The following is an 18,914-nucleotide window of genomic DNA, read 5'->3' on the forward strand; positions in this document are numbered from 1 at the left end:
ACGTTCATTTTGTTGTTTGTTTTTAGCATAGAGATGTGGTGTGATGAGAAGTGTGCTATGAGAAATTATTCTGGTATATAAATGAATGAGACTAGCAGCAGGGAGGTGGGTCAGAAGGCTGCCACAACAGGCAGGAGACAGGTGATGAGGACATGGGGGGTAAGGTAAGAGAAAGTGCAAAGAAGGGGAATGAGAGACATGGTGGAGACAGGATGAAGAGAAGGGAATGACCGGAAGCAGAGGAAGGAATTATAAAAAAGAAAGTGTGAGGGATGGCGGGGAGGACAGAGAGGCCATATATAGAATTAAAATAAGTGTAAAAATGCTAGGGATCATGTTAGAACAAGGGAGAAAACAAGGTGCAATAGATAGCAGCTAATGCTTACTGAGTACATACTATGTGCCAAGCACTGTTCTGCTGGCCTAATGTGTGTTAACTCATAAATCTAAAAGGCTCCCTTTGTAAAGTAGATACTATTATCACTTATCTTTACAGTGAAGAAACTGAGCCACAGAGATAAAATCATTTGCCCAAGATCATACAGCTCATGAATGGCAGGACTCTGATACCACTTGCTGCTCTGTCGCCCTGGCAAGTAACCTCTGAGTCTCAGGATTCCTATTTGTAAAACAAGGATAAAGATACTTATTTTATAAGATTGTGATGAGGATTAAATAACATCTATAAGATGCCCAACACACTGGCTAGCACATAAGTACCACAGGGTGGTACTTAACAAAGGTTAATTCCTACTTAGGCATTTTGGCCCCTTGTCACCAAGGTGTCCAAGCATCAGTTGGCTCACCATTTGTCAGGGAAGCTAGTGGGGTGGTCCTCCCTGAAAGAGATTAGATCCTCAGGATGCTTGCTTTCCTTCCATCAGTCTGCCTCTATGGGTTTTACTTTAAGGTCAGCTTAAATGTCAGCACCTCAAATATTAACGGATAACGGTGGTTATCTCGGGGAGGAGTTAGATTGTAGGGGACTTTCTACAATATATGTTTCTTTTTATGTTTGAATTTAATTTTAATAACCATGTATTACATTGGTGATCAGAAAAATGTGTCTACATTCTGCATTTGTCACTGGTACTGACTTAACTGTATATGCAGGGAAGTCTTGTTTTCATATCTAGAATGTAAATTCCTCAAGGGCATAACCAGTTCCAGCTCTCTATGATCCCCCATAGTACCTAGCACACTAGGGCTCCTTGAATCTGTTCCATTGAACTACATCTGGATGGAAGGCTTCCAAATTCAACCTTCTGGCCACCAGAGAACAACTGTGGTGAGTGGTGGAGATACTGTGGAGGGGGTCAGACCAAGGTCCATTGCTGCAGAGACCTCCCATGCCCCCGCTTCTTCTCCCAGGCAGGCTCTGTATCCTATTCCTATGGTATCACTCGCAGTCTGTGGTTAGCAATCGCTATTGGTATTCAAAGATGCACCAGGAAAGTAAAGGCAAAGCAAAAACCAAAGCTTTTATAGAAAAGCAAAGTGGCAAACATAATTTAATGACAGGCATGATCAACACTCCAAAAAAGGTATGAGGTGAAAATAGGAGGCAGGCCTGCTCAAATCACCCTGGCCACATCTGGCACTGTGTCAGCCCTGCTGCTCCCTAGCTCATGAAAGAATTGATACTGTGTCTCAAAAGAATACAAGAGGTTCTACCCCCCACCCTCCCTTGGCTCTAAACTCAAGGCAACAGCTTCCAGCTGTGCAGCCTCAGAGGCTCTGAACTCTCCTCTGGAACCTGTCCACCAGAGTTGCCAAGCTTCTGAGCTGGGGAGTGGGGGGGCAGTTTCCCCAGCCTCTCCCTCCCCCACCACAGAGCCACCCCTCCCCTCCCCTCCCCTCCCCTCCGATGGCAGCCAGCCGGCAGAACTTCCCCACCCCTCCTCCCAGCCTAGCCAGGCAGTAGGCAGGCCACATGGCTCCTGCTGGATTCCACAGCCCCTGCTCACTGTCCAAAAGACTAAAAGGGATAAGAGTGGTAAAACCATTTTTAAAAGAAAGAGAGAGTGAAAGAAAAAGGAAGAAGGGAAAGAAAATGACACATAACACAAAATTTGGAATAGGCTTCAGATAGAGGTTGGAGGGGCTTCGTGATGGGTGCAGGAATGCACAGGGTGTTTCAAAGGGCCTGGTAATATTACATCTTCTGAGCTGGGTGGTATATGGTGTATGGATGTTTTATTATTCTTGTTTAAAATGTAAATGTTATAATTTTTTAAAGTGTATTATGATTTTTATAAGTTTAAACAGAAGATGGGAAGGGAGAGATTCCCCTGAGACAGCTCTGGAATGGGTGGTTCTTAATACAAATAATTTGCCTGGCATTCAAGGCCCTCTATGACCTGACCCTGGTCTTACCTTCCAGAGTCATTTACTGCCCTTACCCAAACCCTCCACCCTGCCTGACTGGTCTTCTCACTGTCTTCTGAAGTCCCTCTGAACCTCCTACCTCAGCCTACCAGCCTGGAAGGGAAGCTTTCACCGTAGGAAGCTGTAGGCTAAGGGCCAATGAGAGCCTCTCTCTCAGTCCCTACAGGCCCTCCCACGAGGAAAGCTGGCAGGAAAAAATTCTTAGGGATCCATTACCCTGTGCAATGCCTTCTAGTCCCTCCTCTGCCACTTGAGGTCCTAGCATAATAAATACATAAAGACTATCTTTTTTTTTTTTTTTTTTTTTTTTTTTTTTGCGGTACGCGGGCCTCTCACTGCTGTGGCCTCTCCCATTGCGGAGCACAGGCTCCGGACGCACAGGCTCAGCGGCCACGGCTCACGGGCCCAGCCGCTCCGCAGCATGTGGGATCCTCCCAGACCGGGGCACGAACCCGCGTCCCCTGCATCGGCAGGTGGACTCCCAACCACTGCGCCACCAGGGAAGCCCAAGACTATCATTATTGTTGCTGTTACTGTTGTAATTAATAGCTAACATTTAATGAGCACTTGGTATGTGCCAGACACCATACTAAACACTTCCGAGCTTTATTTCGTTTAATCCTCATAATAACCCAGTGACACAATAACCCAAAATACTATGATTATCACTATTTAACCAAAAAGGAAACTGAGAATAAGCAAGATTACATAACTTGCCTAAGGTCACAAAAAGTAAGTGTTAGAGGCAAAATTTGAGCCCACCTTGAGTCCAGGTCCCATCCTCTTACACGTACATGGTCATTTCATCTAATTCTCAGGACAATCTATGAGGTGGGTTTTATTTCTAAAGATGAAGAAATCTGAGGCTCAGGAATTAAGTGACTTAGTCACATAAGTAGTGAGTTATCTATCTGGTCTCTGCACTATTGTCTATTGCTCTTGAATAAGCAATCATTGAATGAGTGAAAAAAAGGTAGCACATTCTCAGTGGCTCAAAGAAGCCTTGTACCTCTACCTCCTAATAAAAATCAACTGTTTAATCAAAAACATTCAACAGTTCCAATTTCAAAAGTAACCACTAAAGATTTTTTTCTGAAGATGCAATAGCTTTACAAACATTAAAGGACAAAAACTTCTCTGAGGCAGCAAGCACAGAAGGAGAGTCTTCTACTAGAAGAGATGTTGACATACCTCAAGGGTGAGAAGCCATGGAGAAAGAAGGCTGCAGGAAATGCTGGAGGGAAGGACTAATATTTCAGAACCCTGACCTGGAGCTTATTTACCAGGCCCCATTCTCCCTCTCCAGAGGGTAATGGCAAAGTAATGAGGCAGTGTTGGTAAGCCTGATCTTTCTGGGGAGAAAAGCAGAGGGTAAATCAAAATCCAGAGACGATTCATTATGACATCCAAGAGGCTCTACTCAGTTCTCCCTCAAGAATGTCTTTCACAAAACGCCTAAGAACCTGTCACCCTTTTTCATCGTCACAGAGGAGCAAATGGCTCTGTCCCTAAAGGCAACATATCTAGCAGAGTGTTTGCTCACAAACACAGAACTGATGATAAGAAAGGTAAAAGAAACTAAAGGAACAGTTTTCTTTTTTTTTTTTTTTTTGGTGTGTGGTATGCGGGCCTCTCACTGTTGTGGCCTCTCCCGTTGCGGAGCACAGGCTCCGGATGCGCAGGCCCAGCGGCCATGGCTCACGGGCCCAGCCGCTCCACGGCATATGGGATCCTCCCAGACCGGGGCGCGAACCCGTATCCCCTGCATCGGCAGGCGGACTCTCAACCACTGCGCCACCAGGGAGGCCCAAGGAATAGTTTTAATGTAAAGATTTGCAACTCCTGGAGACAGCCTTGCTAATGATGGAAAACACACTAGGTTTGCTGTTGGAAGCCCCAGAGGTAAATTCTGTATCAGCCACAGACTGTATTTGTGGCTTTCAGCAAGGCACTTGCCCTACCTTGGGTCTCAGTAAAAGAAGATGAGCGTCAGATCATATCTAAAGTATCTCCAAAAATTTCCCATGATTTCTTTCTCCAGGACACCATTCTCAACAACAAAAATCTTGCAATAGGGCTTCCCTGCTGGCGCAGTGGTTAAGAATACGCCTGCCAATTCAGGGGACACAGGTTCAAGTCCAGGTCCAGGAAGATCCCACATGCCGCAGAGCAACTAAGCCCGTGCGCCACAACGACTGAGCCTGCCCCCTAGAGCCTACGAGCCACAACTACTGAAGCCCGCGCCTAGAGCCCGTGCTCCGCAACAAGAGAAGCCACTGCAATGAGAAGCCAGTGCACCACAACAAAGAGTAGCCCCCGCTCGCCACAACTAGAGAAAGCCCGCGCACAGCAATGAAGACCCCATGTAGCCAAAAATAAATAAATTTTTTAAAAAAAAATCTTGCAATAATGAATTTCCTCAGAACGTGGTCAAAACCTCACCAGTTAGGGCTTCCTTCCCCCCAGAATTGCAAGTCCACTAGAAACAGGCACTTTGTCATCCTACTGGGTTCCATGCCCAAGGCGAGGCACATGTGGGTGTTCATTAATCCTGATGAGAGGAGGTCCTTGGAAACTGGTAGTACCAACTTTGCATGGGGTACAATGAAAAGTGACTAGAGCTATACTTGGCATTTAAAAGTTTCATAAATAGGGCTTCCCTGGTGGCGCAGTGGTTGAGAGTCCGCCTGCCGATGCAGGGGACGCGGGTTTGTGCCCCAGTCCGGGAAGATCCCACATGCCACGGAGCAGCTGGGCCTGTGAGCCATGGCCGCTGAGCCTGCGCGTCCGGAGCCTGTGCTCCGCAATGGGAGAGGCCACAACAGTGAGAGGCCCGCGTACCGCAAAAAAAAAAAAAAAAAGTTTCATAAATAAAAACCACAGACAGGACTTCCCTGGTGGCGCAGTTGTTAAGAATCCACCTGCCAATGCAGGGGACACGGGTTCGAGCCCTGGTCCAGGAAGATCCCACGTGCCGTGGAGAAACTAAGCCTGTGAGCCACAACTACTGAGGCTGTGTGCTACAACTACTGAAGCCCGTAGGCCTAGAGCCCGTGCTCCGCAACAAGAGAAGCCACCGCAATGAGAATCCCGTGCGCACACAAAAACGAAGAGTAGCCCCCGCTCGCGGCAACTAGAGAAAGCCCACGTGCAGCAACAAAGACCCAACACAGTCAAAAATAAATTTAAAAATAAATAAAATAATTTAAAAAAATAAAATAAAAGCCACAGAGAAAGTGCAATTTATAATTACATTTATCTAAACAGCCTAAAGAAAAGCAGCTTTCTATACCTGGTCAACAAATCACAGAATCTCAAGGATGAAAGAGACCTTAATGGTCTTCTAGTCCCCCCCACCTTACATCCATGCGGGAATACACGTGACAACTTTGCTGAAGATTTCCTATCTTCTGCCTGAGACAGAAATATATTTTTTTAATTTATTTATTTTTTGGCTGCGTTGGGTCTTCATTGCTGTGAGCGGGCTTCTCATTGCAGTGGCTTCTCTTGTTGTGGAGCACGGGCTCTAGGCACGTGGGCTTCAGTAGTTGTGGCATGCGAGCTCAGTAGTTTTGCAGCTCGCAGGCTCTAGAGTGCAGGCTCAGTAGTTGTGGCGCACAGGCTTAGTTGCTCCACGGCATGTGGTATCTTCCTGGACCAGGGCTCGAACCCGTGTGTCCCCTGCACTGGCAGGAGGATTCTTAACCATTGCGCCACCAGGGAAGCCCAAGATAGAAATTTTACAACTTATTTGTATGCCTGAGCAAGTCCTGCCAATTTGAGACAACTTGTGATTTCAGAACATAAGCTTGGAGAACAGGGAGCCTGCCCAGGATCTGGTTTGTTTCAAATAGGCTTTAAGTAGCCACAAAACTCAGAGGACGTCTCTCTCTTTTCCCTTCTCTCCCTCTCTCCCACTCTCTCTTTCTCTGTCCTCCTCTTCCTCGCTCTGTCTTCCATATCTCCACCTCCTACATAGCACTGAAACCTCTGTTTTTCTGGTTCAAATCCATTTCTCCTTCTACCACACCAGGATGACTTTAACCACTGATAGAAATGAACAAATACAAATATTAATAGGGGCTGGATTTCTGAAAAGGATGCCAGATTGACTCAAGAACCAAACTGGGCAATATGTTACCAATAAGTAAAATAAATGGGACTAATGTCTAACATGGTCATGATAAAAAATTTAAAAATTTAAAAACCCTAACATTTTAACAGACTTCAAGGATTTAAAGAAGGCTATGTCTCACATCTCAATTAATCTCCCCTAAATTTAGAACCCTAAAAGGCAAGCATGTTTATTACAATTTTATAACTAGGAACCTAAGCCTCAAAAAGAAGACAATACCTGCCTCAAGGTCAACCACCAAGGCTGCAGAACCAGAACTTAAGTCTAAATCCATGGCTCTCTCCAGCCCAACTCAGCTACATCCTGTACCTTTCTCATCAGCATACCCTTTTTTTTTTTTTTTTTTTGGCTCAAGTCATTTTCTTAAGGGGCTTTGGGGGAGGGTCGAAAGGCTGGGAGGACAATCAGATCCAAGGTCCTTCTCCCAGCCAGGACCTTCGCTGCTTCACAGTCGCCGAAACAGCATAGCCTTTTATTCATACAAAGCACTTAGGAAATCCTTGTTCAAATTGTTTCTGCTACAGCTCCTGAAATGCGCAAGGCAGGAATCATTTTCTCCATCCTTAAAGATACTAAGTAACTTGAACTGCAGTCAATAAAATAACATCCCATGTCTCTGGCATCACTGAGAAGTACAAAATTCCTCACAAGCAATTTTCCTAAAAACTTCCTCGCTTTAGGACCAAACTCTTTTTAAAAAAAACTATTTGCACAGATGTATATGTATGACTGATTCACTTTGTTATAAAGCAGAAACTAATAAAAAAATAAATAAATTAATTAAATAAAGGGACGAAAAAAGAAAAAAAAAAAACTGTTTGCGATACAAAGTCTCCAAAATGCATAAGATATGTTACTCTTTACTTGTAGTTAATGAAATTTAATCAGGGACATTCAACTATAAACATGAAACAAACACCTATAAATTCTGTGCTGGGGACTCAAAGATGAATTAGACAGGCTCAAGATCCTGTGAAGAAACAAACATACCTATAACTCACCTAAATATGAGCCCAAAGAACATGGCCTCGGGTAATGTTGAAAGGAAGGTGAGAGAACATTGGAAAGTCTAGTGGAGACCAGGAGTGACTTACTAAAGAGCACTGTGAGGCGCTGAAGGGTTCTGAGCAGGAGAATGGCATGCTTGTATGTGCTCTAGGAAAAGATGAATCTGGCACGACATTGAGTCCAGAGGCAGAACACAGAGTTAGGCAGCAATTGTAGTGGCAGAGACAAAACTGCTGCTGTCAGGCAAGGGCAGCAGGAACTAAAAAGAAAGGTATATATTGCGGAGGTAGACTCCAAGCTCTTAGGATACGGGACTGTGGGAAAGGTGGGGAGGAGAAAAAACCTCTAGGATTCTTGCTTTGGTGAAAGACTTCAGAAGAGGAACACAGGAGGAGTTACTGTTTTACAGGAGCTGTGAGGGACATTAACTCAGGAGGGATGATGAGGAAAGCTTTACCAAGGAAGTAACATTTAAGCGGAGTACTTAAAGTATGAGTAGGATGAGTAGGGTTTCACCAGAAGTTTAAAAAAAAAAAAAAAAGCATTCTAGCAGGGAGAACAGCACGTGCAAAGACAGAGCTTGTTACATTTGAGCAATGGCATGCAGTTTTAGTAAGGTATAGCAGATGATGAGGCTAAGTAGTACTAAATTGTGAGGTACTTACATCACGCTAAGGAATTCAGATTTTATCCTGTAGGCGATGGGAAACAACCAAGGTTTCTAAAGGGAAGAAGTAAAGGGGAGTAACATAGATCAGATCTATGTTCCAGTCGGTATGAAGTACAGGCTAGAATGGTGAGAGATAGGAGGAAGGCAATACAGCATAATGGCTAAGAGCATGGGGTCTGGAGCTAGACAGCCTCATTAAAATCCTGGCTCTAGAGCTTACTAGCTTTGCAAGCTTGGACTAGTTATTTAGCTTCCCTGTGCTCCCAGGTTCCCCATCTGTAAAATGGGAATAAGAATAATACTTTCAGATTTTTGGCCTGAGGCGACCCAGCACTGGAGCCTACCCGGCTTTTTGGTGGAGCTGGTGGCGGACTCTGGGAGGGCTCACACTGGGGAGTGCTTCCCAGAACTGCTGCCAGCGTCCTTGTCCTCACGGTGACACAAGGCCACCCCCCGCCTCTGCAGGGGACCCTCCAATACTAGCAGGTCCTGTGGAAGTCCTGCAGTCAGATCCCGCTAGCCTTCGAGGTCTGATTCTCTGGGAATTCCTCCTCCCGTTGCCGGACCCCCAGGTTGGGAGGCCTGGCATGGGGCTCGGAGCCTTTGCTCCAGTGGGTGGACTTCTGTGGTATAAGTGTTCTCCAGTTTCTCTTTGGCCAATAGCAGCTGTGGAAATTTATACCCCCCATGTGCTGGAGGCTGTCAATGGGACAGATGTTCAGTTAAAATGCACTTTCTCCAGCTTTGCCCCTGTGGGTGATGCTCTAACAGTGACCTGGAATTTCCGTCCTCAAGATGGGGGTCTAAGCAGTTTGTTTTCTACTACTATGTGGATCCCTTCAGACCCATGAGTGGGCATTTCAAGGACTCGGTGGTCTGGGATGGGAACCCTGAGCGGTATGATGTCCCCATCCTCCTCTGGAAGCTACAGTTTGATGACAATGGGACATACACCTGCCAGGTGAAGAACCCACCTGATGTTGATGGGCTGATAGGGGAGATCCAGCTCAGCGTCACACACACTGAAAAGAAGAGGAAAAGCTCAACCAAGAAAAAAAGGCTTCTGCTTATTTAGAAGACACAGACTAACATTATTAGATGGAAGCTGAAGATTTCCAAGAACAAAAGCCCTGAGATAAGTTGGAGTTAATGGAAGCTTTTCTTTGGCTTTTCCAGTTGTGACCTGTCTTCCAACCAGCTCTGCAGTATATAACCACCTAGACAAGCAACGTTCCTCTGGAGCCAGCATAGGGCCCCTCTTGAGCAGATACCACCAGACTCACACACACACAGCCCTGTTACTAAGGTTCTATTTAATTTCAGAGTACAAATATTGTATTTTTTTCAAATGCTCATTAGCTTTTATATACTAGGAAGCTACATTTTTGCCCTTAAACGCTCCTTGTGGATTATGACTTGTATACACATATATTGGCATCAAATGGGATAAAAGTCAACTTTGTCTGTCATAACATTTCCTTTAATATATTAGTTTCCTTAGAGCAGCATTCTTGCTACTAAAGTTAACATGTTTACTTTCCTTCTCACACTCTCAAAAGGTGAGCTAATTCTCCCAACTGTTTTTGATTGATTAACAGAAAATTCTAAATTCAAACTGTTAAAGAACAGTTTGATTTTCATGGCTCTCCTTAAGTATGGGACACATATTATTTTATTGAATTTCTTTCAATACCCTAGATGGCAGGTTTTTGTTTTTGGTCAATCGATCCAAGGTTTACAGTAGTACAAGTCTAAACCACAGAGTAACTAGGGAAGGTTACATAAATGCTAATAGATTGACAAATGCCACCTCAAGATGAATTGCTTGTCACCTTTTTTCTGTGCTGTGACAAGCAATCAACAGCTCAGATCTTTCATGAGCAGTGAATGACTGTTTAGCTTACTATAGTTTTTCCCCCAATTCAATTATTTATAACAATAGAGCAAAATCTATGCTCATTTGTAGACTGGAATCATTAAGCAGTTAAATGGAAGGTTTCTGAAGGAGTATATTACAATTTAAAAATTTAGGGCTAGTGAAAAAAATCAACCCTAAATGATAATAATTTTGTATAATGTTATACAAAGCTCTGAGAACTGGAAGAGATTATTTAAATTTTTTTCTTTTATTTATTTTTTAATTCAGTTGCTTATTTGGGGCGAGGATTTGGTGTGGGGGCAAAGAAATACCAAAACTAACAGAATGAAACCAACAACCAACTTTATTATTTTTTTTCTCTTATACTAGTAGATAAAACAAACTTTATAAGTGGATCATAGAAAGAAGAGTGCTTTTAAAAAGTGTCTAGTCTCCCAGTGTCTTTCCAAACTTAAGCTACTGCGGCACTTATTTGAAGAATAGAAAACATCTAAACGTTTAGGAACCTCTCCCCCTACCCCCGCCCCCCCATGTTTACAGCTTGATATTTTCAGTTTTCACCAACTAGGCTGAAGATGTTATTTCTTTTAACAAACTGGAATTTCCAAATAGTTTATCTGTATTTAAAGATGATGAACTTTGATATTTTTTCCAATACTAAAAGAAAACCTGGTATAATTTACATATGGACCTTGATTCTGAAATGCATTCCATACCTGTCATTTTGCCTTTTATACTGTCTAAAAAAGTACAGTTTCAGTACCCAGTTTTGAAACTAAAAATTAGATTTAAAGTCTATATTACCTTTCACATTTTCTATTTTTCTCTATAATTCAACCTTTGAAAATATAGTAACTGGGTATTTCTTCAAACAGATGGCCTGGGTGATGTTCCATAAATGTGAAGAGGTAGTTAAATACTCATGGAAAGTGTTTCCAGCAAAACTTGTAGCTTTTGTGTCTTGGCTAAATATTCAAAGGTTAATATAGTCCTGCTGCTCAGTGTCTTTTACTTGAAGAGAACTTTTGTATTGTAATTCATTTTTTATTGTGCCTTAAACACTATGTAAATAACCTTCAGTAATAAAGTATTACAATTATTAAAAAAAAAAAGAATAATACTTTCTCAGAGGGTTGATATAAGGAATTCACAAGATCGTATGTGTAAAGGAAGTACTTAGCACAGTACCTGGTACAGAGATAAATGTAGCTACTATTAGAGGCTGAAAATTCATTAGTAAAAAGTTACTTCCTCGTGTGGTCTAGTGTTGTCCAGGCTCTTCTTCCTACCTGAAGCTTTCTCTTCCTACCTATTCACCTGATTAATTCTAACTTATCCTTCATATCTTAGCTCAAATGTTACCTCCCCATGTAAACTCTCCCTAACCATCTAGATTAGGTCAGGTTCCTACTATGCACAGCACCATACCCTTTCCTTCATAGCACCCATAGTCTCTACATCTTTTTATATTTCATTAATTTCTCTTTTTCCTATTACCATAAGTTCCATGAACTCACAAACTGTGTGCTCACCACTGAATTCTTAGAACTGAAAAAACTCCTGGCACACAGAAGGTACCTGATTAAGCATTTACTGAATGAATGAAAGGTTTCAAATTATGTCATTAAAGTGAACGCTCTTCAGATGCAATCTTTATACAGAAGGCTAGAGATAGAGATTTGGGTCACATTTGTAACAGCGTGACTATAATCAGAAGTGGGTCTATGGTGGGATCACACTTGCCTCTTAGGCCTGTAAAGGGATGGTGTATTCATTTGCTATTGAAATTGGTTAATCTTAGGCCAAAGCCTCTGCCTTACACAGCTCCAGGAGGCACCAGCATTAAGAGAGGAAATGAGAGACTTTGGGAGAAATTCCAAAGCTTTGGGGATTCCTTTTAGGTCCTCTATGTTATTTCCATTTTGGAGAATTTAACAGAAACTAGTGACTACAACAATGTCAATAAAAAAAGGAGATAACAGGTGGTTAAGAGAAGGGATTTGAGGATCAGACAAACTTCTTCATTTTCTCTTCTTACTTGAGGTTCACATCATCTCCTGCTTGGGCCTCTACCTCCCTCACCAAAAATGACTAGCAGCTCTGTACGGCTTTTCACCACTGACAGTGTTTTCCATCTACAAAATATTTCACGTGAGATCACAACAGCTCTATGAGGCAGACATTATTGTTTTCGTTTTATCAAAAAGAAATGAAGTTCATAAAAGTACCTTACCTAAGGTCACACAACTAAAAAGCAACAGGACCACGATGCAACTCTGATCCTCTGGCTCCAAACCTGGAGCTCTTTCCAGCAGACTCACCCAAGATAATTATGAGCCATCCCGATGTATACTTTCACTACATTTAAAAAGAAAACAGCATGGGGATAATGACTGGAAGGGCATAATGGGATGCTGCTAATGTTCTATTTCTTGATATAGCACTAGTTACACAGGTGTGTTCACTTTCTGTAAAGTCAGGAGCTATATACTTTATAAACTTTTCTGTGTGTATGTTATACTTTAAAAAGCAAATACCAGGCAAAATTATGATAGAGACTAATCAAAATTCAGAAGCTTTAAGTTGGATGCCTCAGGGCTACATACATATTTATCTAACTTCTCAAGGAGCAATTACATATAGGACACCTACCAGTTAAATAACCACAAAATCCTTGCACACTCAAATATCATATCCACCCACTGGGATTAGGAGAAAGGGAGCCCCAGGAAGGGGCCAAGAGTATAGTTAATGAAAAAAAAATTGGCACTGAAAAGTAGAACTATCCTATATCATCAATGATAGATATTTCAATTTCAGAGATAATAAAAATGTGAAAAAATGGCCAATGCCAATTATAAAATGCATTCTAATTTTAGACTGTTAAAATGTAAAAACAACAACAACAAAAGACGGGCTTCCCTGGTGGCGCAGTGGTTAAGAATCTGCCTGCCAATGCAAGGGACACAGGTTCGAGCCCTGGCCGGGGAATATCCCACATGCCACGGAGCAACTAAGCTCGTGCTCCACAACTACTGAGCCTGAGCTCTAGAGCCCGCGAGCCACAACAACTGAGCCCACATGCCACAGCTACTGAAGCCCGCACGCCTAGAGCCTGTGCTCCGCAACAAGAGAAGCCACGACAATGAGAAGCCCGCGCACTGCAACGAAGAGCAGCCCCCGCTCACCGCAACTAGAGAAAGCCCGCACCGCAGCAACAAAGAACAAACACGGCCCAAAATAAATAAACTTATTCAAAACAAAAAAACAACAAAAAAACAAAAGCCATTTAAAAATAAATGAAATGTAACGTTCTAAAATCTCAAGAGGTGGTTCAACTGTAGAACTGTAGAACCATAAACCTGTGGAACGTTAGGGCTAGGAAGGACCTTGGAGATCAGTGTCTCCTGGTACAAGTTCTTCATTTTAGAGGCCCTTGTTTAACAGTTGTTAAATGATCTTATTAAATTAAAGCTCACACATCAGAAAATTTAGAACTACAACTACAAAATTGGTTCCCTTACTCCTGGGTTTTCTTTCCAATACCCAGATACCTCCCCTAAACCCAAGAGAAGATTTACATGATAACTCTGTTTTTACTTTCATAATTCTTTATTTCATTAACTCACTAAAAAAAATTAAAGCACCTCTTAAAAATCAATTAAGATGGGCTTCCCTGGTGGCGCAGTGGTTGAGAGTCCGCCTGCCGATGCAGGGGACACGGGTTCGTGCCCCGGTCTGGGAGGATCCCACATGCCGCGGAGCGGCTGGGCCCGTGAGCCATGGCCGCTGAGCCTGCGCGTCCGGAGCCTGTGCTCCGCAACGGGAGAGGCCGCAACAGTGAGAGGCCCGCGTACCACAAAAAAAAAAAAAAAAAAAAAAAAAATCAATTAAGATGAAAAACTGTTTAGGAAACTTCATTTTTTACTTAGACAAGTTTATATTCCTTGTTCTCTAAAACCAATGAAGCAATATAAAGTTAGATAAAAAACAAAATGAGTACTCTCTCAGCCTCCAAGTCCCCCCAAAAACATAAGCACAAATATATTTTTATATTTAAGAGGATTCTTTTTATTGTTCTCTATTTTTCAAAAACTAGGCTTACATATTAACATTGCTCTGCAACTTATTTTTCTCACTTAATAATTGATCATGAACATCCCCCCAAGGATCAGTAAATAAAATTCTAACTCATACTTTTAAAAAACTATATAATAACAGTACATATAAAGTATGTACCATAATGTGTTCACATATTTTCCTATTGATGGACATGGCTATTTCCAATGTTAGCATTTCAAACAGTGCTGTAATGAATATCCCTGTACATATTTCTTTTTAAATGAAACAAAAAAACTATTTCTACACACACGCTTTCCTTGTTGTCCCACGTTTTGACTGCTTCTTTTCCTAACATCATCCGTGCCTTGCTTGCTCACAGAATTCTTCTCAGGGCCCCGTGTGATAACCGAGAACAAAGCAATTTGGAGAATGTCAAGACGTGACATGTGATGGTTACTGCTGGTAAATCAGAACTGGCCTGTCTGGCCGCCTCTCCCAGCCACCTGCGCACAGTGCCCGCCCACCCCCTCATACATGTGCTCCTTGTTCTGGTCTCAGCAGCTGCTTCCAACTCAACTGACGTGGGCAGAGCTGGGTTGGGGAATTAATCCTACTGTGTCACACTCCTGACCCTGACAAGTGCAGACAAGCCCACCAGCAATCCAAACTAGTGGGAAGAAGAGAGAATACATTATCACTATGAAATAATATAATACAGAAGTACACAGAGTAAAATGCAAAACTCCCCACTCACCAAACTTTAACCCACATTTGTCAATGGCCCTCCCCTCCTCAGAGGTACCACTGTTGTAAGTTTGCTGTATAACCTTTCAGAGTTTTCCTAAGCATGCACACACACACACATATATGTATATATACATGTATGTATAGAGATACACATAGACGTGTATACATACATATACATATGTATACACGTATGTGTGTAGACAGACAAAGAGTGTGTTGTGTGTTTGGTCTATCTACCTGTTGTCATACTGTATACTTTGTCCTGCAACTTGACTTTTTTTTTTTGCGGTACACGGGCCTCTCACTGTTGTGGCCTCTCCCGTTGCGGAGCACAGGCTCCGGACGCACAGGCTCAGTGGCCATGGCTCACGGGCCCAGCCACTCCACGGCATGTGGGATCTTCCCGGACCGGGGCACGAACCCGTGTCCCCTGCATCAGCAGGCGGCCTCTCAACCACTGCGCCACCAGGGAAGCCCCTGCAAGTTGACTTTTTCACTTAAAATTTTTTGACCTGTTTCTTATTAGTATATAATGGATTCCTCATACTTTTAAGAGCTCATGAAAAATGCCACGGTAAGGTTGTGCCACTTTATTTTCTCATTTTGCTATGTTTGAATATTTAGGTTGTTCATAGTGTTTTGTCATGACAAAGAATGCTACATCGATAACACTGGTGAACCTCTTTTTACATACAAGCTAATATTTCTCTAGGATATGTACCAATAATTGGAATTGATGAAGTCTGTGCATGTTCAATGTTGACAGGTACTCCCAAATTAGCATCCAAAAAGGTATACCAATTTATAGTTCCACCAACAGAGCATAAAACTTCCCTTTTCGACACCCTTCCAACAATAGATGTTATTTTCTATTTTACCAATATAAAGGATAGAAAATAATATACTATTGCTTTAATTTACATTTTCCTGATTTCCAGAAAAGTTAAATATCCATATGTATAATTAGTCATTCTTATTTTTAATGGAAAGTATTACCATTTTGAATTTAAACAAGAGAACTCAGAGAGGCTAAGGTGACACAGCTAGTAAGTAGCAGACATCAAAGCTAAATTTTTGAACAACTTCCCATCAAAGCTAGGCCTTCTGACTATCTAAAGTATTTTCCACTACCCAGAGGTCAATAAACTATGGCCTGAGGGCAAGCTGCACCAATTCTGTAAATCAAGTTTTACTGGAATACAGCCATGCCCATTCATTTATGTATTGTCTATGGCTACTTCAGTTCACCAATGGCAAAGGTGAGTAGTTGCAACTACGTGGCCTGCAAAACGAAAAAGATTTATACCTGAGCCTAAACAAAACAATAACTCACATTTAACACCTAAAGAAAAGTTTCATAATGAGATTAACTGTTGTCCAGTTGACTAGAGTGTGGCTATGTTAGACAGTGTGGCTCATTTTAAAATAAATTTATATGCAGTATAGGTCTGGTATATAATATTGAAGAAAAGAATCCAAAACACTCAAAAGAAGTCAAAAGACACTCCTCTACTTCTTGGTTGGGACACTACTCTAAAGAGTTTCCTACGTGCTATTCTTCATCTTCCTTGTCTCTTTGATTTCAGCTAATGGGAAACAGATCTGGTTCCTACTGTCCTTCAGTGACTTGGACAAGCAATGTAGCTCCCACTCGCACACTACAATGATAATATGAAAGCAAAGGAAGCCCCACTATTTCTGCTGCTAAACACACCCCCACCACCACATTACAGGGGTCTCTCCTTCCCTTTTGCTTATAGAGAGAAGATTCTCCAGGAAGCAGCTAACATTTCCAGTATGTCTAGCCAACTGCTAAGAGCTAGGACCCTGATTTTTGTGGGAAAGGAAAGCCAATTCTCCCTCTCTAGATCCTACCCTTCTGAAGATCCTGGCCACAAAAGTAAGTAATTGCAACTGGGAACTTTAGGCCATTCAGTTCCTGTAGGGCAGATGGGGAAAGTGCCATCATCCCCATTTTAAACATGGGGAATTGAGGGGAATTGACCTTTCATTTTAGCAAATGCGACCTTCATACAGTGACACTCCCACCCACCCCACTTTCTCCTTCCATCCTCTCCCAAATGTTGATTTTATATAATAATGGCAAAGAAGCTATCATACTTTCCTGGAGAGATAACTTAATCTAGGGTTTTGATTGAGAAGTTAATGATTAAAGAAGGAACAGTGCATTTTCTCATGTAAGCAAGCAGGCATTCTTTAAGTGGTTCTCTGGAAAGAAATTTGGCAATACATATCAAGAACCTAAAAAATGTCCATATTATGCTAAGTGAAATAAATGTTATGCTAAGTGAAATAAACTAGACACAAAGGGACAAAAATTGTATGATCCCATTTATGAGGTACCTAGAATGGGCAAATTCATAGAGAGCAAAAGTAAAATAGAGGTTACCAGGGACTGGGGGAGGAAGGAATGGGGCTATTGTTCAGTGGGAACAGAGATTCTGCTTGGGATGATAAAATGTCCTGAAAATGAACAGCAATGATGACTGCACAACACTGTAAATATACCTAATGTCAGTGAATTGCACACTTAATTGTGAATTTAAATTGTGAATTTAACACTTTAAAATGGTTAAAATGGTAAATTTTGTTATGTATATTTTACCAAAAAATTTTAAAGTGAGACTGCTAAAAAAAACAAAGTTTGTGTTCTTTGATCAAATAATTCCATTCACAGCAATAAAAGTTTAGAAAATTATCTGAAATATAAACAAAGATATATATGTATTAATATAATTATTTATCATTATGAAGAACTGGAGAAAAACTAAGTATCTAACAATAGCTCAAGTAAATTATGATATATCCATATGATGAAGCCTTATGCAGTCATTAAAAATATTCTAAATAATTTTAATGACATGGGGAAATGTTGAATTTTAAAAGCACGATATATAGTGTTAGTGTGGTATGACCGTTTATTTATTTATTTTTATTTTTTTTTATTTATTTTTTTTGTGGTACGCGGGCCCTCTCACTGCTGTGGCCTCTCCTGTTGCAGAGCACAGGCTCCGGACGTGCAGGCTCAGCAGCCATGGCTCACGGGCCCGGCTGCTCCACGGCATGTGGGATCTTCCCGGACCGGGGCACGAACCAGTGTGCCCTGCATCGGCAGGCGGACTCTCAACCACTGCGCCACCAGGGAAGCCCAATTTTTTAAACTACATATACAAGTGTGTATGTGATACATACACACACATATGCACAATTGTGAGTGTGAATATGCATGTTATATTTATAAGGAAATATATCAAATAATGTTTATTTGTGAGTTGTGGAATTATGGGTATTCTTACTTCCTCCCTTAAAAACCTTACTTTTCACGTTTTCTAAACTGTACCATGAAGTACAATCAGGAAAAAAAAATTTTAATTTCACATCATTTGACCCAGTAATTCACTTGCAGAGATGTATCATAAGAAAATAATGAAGAATACTGATCAAAACTTATGCATAATAATGTTCATGCAAAGATACACCAGAAATTACTAACAAATTATAAATTAATAAAAATTACTAATAAGTAATTGTTACCTCTGCAGAGTAGGATTAGGATAAAGGGTGACGTGCAAGGGACTTACTTATTATATATATTACTTGTATAATTTGTATCTAAGTATTAGAGTATTGTTTAAAATAGAAAAAACTGAAAGCACTATAAAAATCCTGTATGATAGACTATTATGCAGCCATTAGAAATATCGCGAATTCCCTGGTGGTCCAGTGATTAGGACTCTGAGCTTCCACTGCAGGGGGCCCAGGTTCGATCCCTAGTCAGGGAACTAAGATGCCACAAGACGAGAGGCACAACCAAAAAAAAAAAAAAAGGAATATTTGTAAAGAGCTTCAGCAACATTATAAACATATATGAATCTATATAATGAAAACAATGGGAAATGGGAAAAAAGCAGAAGACAAAATTGTAGGTAATATATGATCTGGACTATGCCACACAGAAATATGCATAGGTACAAAATATTGTTCAAAAAAATGTTTTTGGTTTC

At 41.5% G+C, this 18,914-nt stretch overlaps 1 protein-coding gene across 8 annotated transcripts in view; it reads right to left on the minus strand.

Moving 5' to 3' along the window:
• The window catches only part of NUMA1 (nuclear mitotic apparatus protein 1), a 74,841-nt gene that overhangs the window by 38,030 nt on the left and 17,897 nt on the right, over positions 1-18,914 (minus strand). The window contains exons 1-2 of one of the 8 annotated variants that reach the window (XM_081240965.1): positions 9,176-9,196; positions 8,197-8,252 (exon numbers count right to left, since the gene is read on the minus strand). The exons of the other annotated variants lie outside the window; for them this stretch is intronic. The gene's annotated coding sequence lies outside the window, so the exon portion shown is untranslated. Of the gene's footprint in view, positions 1-8,196; positions 8,253-9,175; positions 9,197-18,914 lie in introns of those variants that run through there. 8 annotated transcript variants of the gene reach the window in all.

The sequence above is a fragment of the Mesoplodon bidens genome (assembly GCF_964165515.1).
Source record: "Mesoplodon bidens genome assembly, chromosome: 7".
Classification (NCBI taxonomy): Eukaryota; Metazoa; Chordata; class Mammalia; order Artiodactyla; family Ziphiidae; genus Mesoplodon; species Mesoplodon bidens.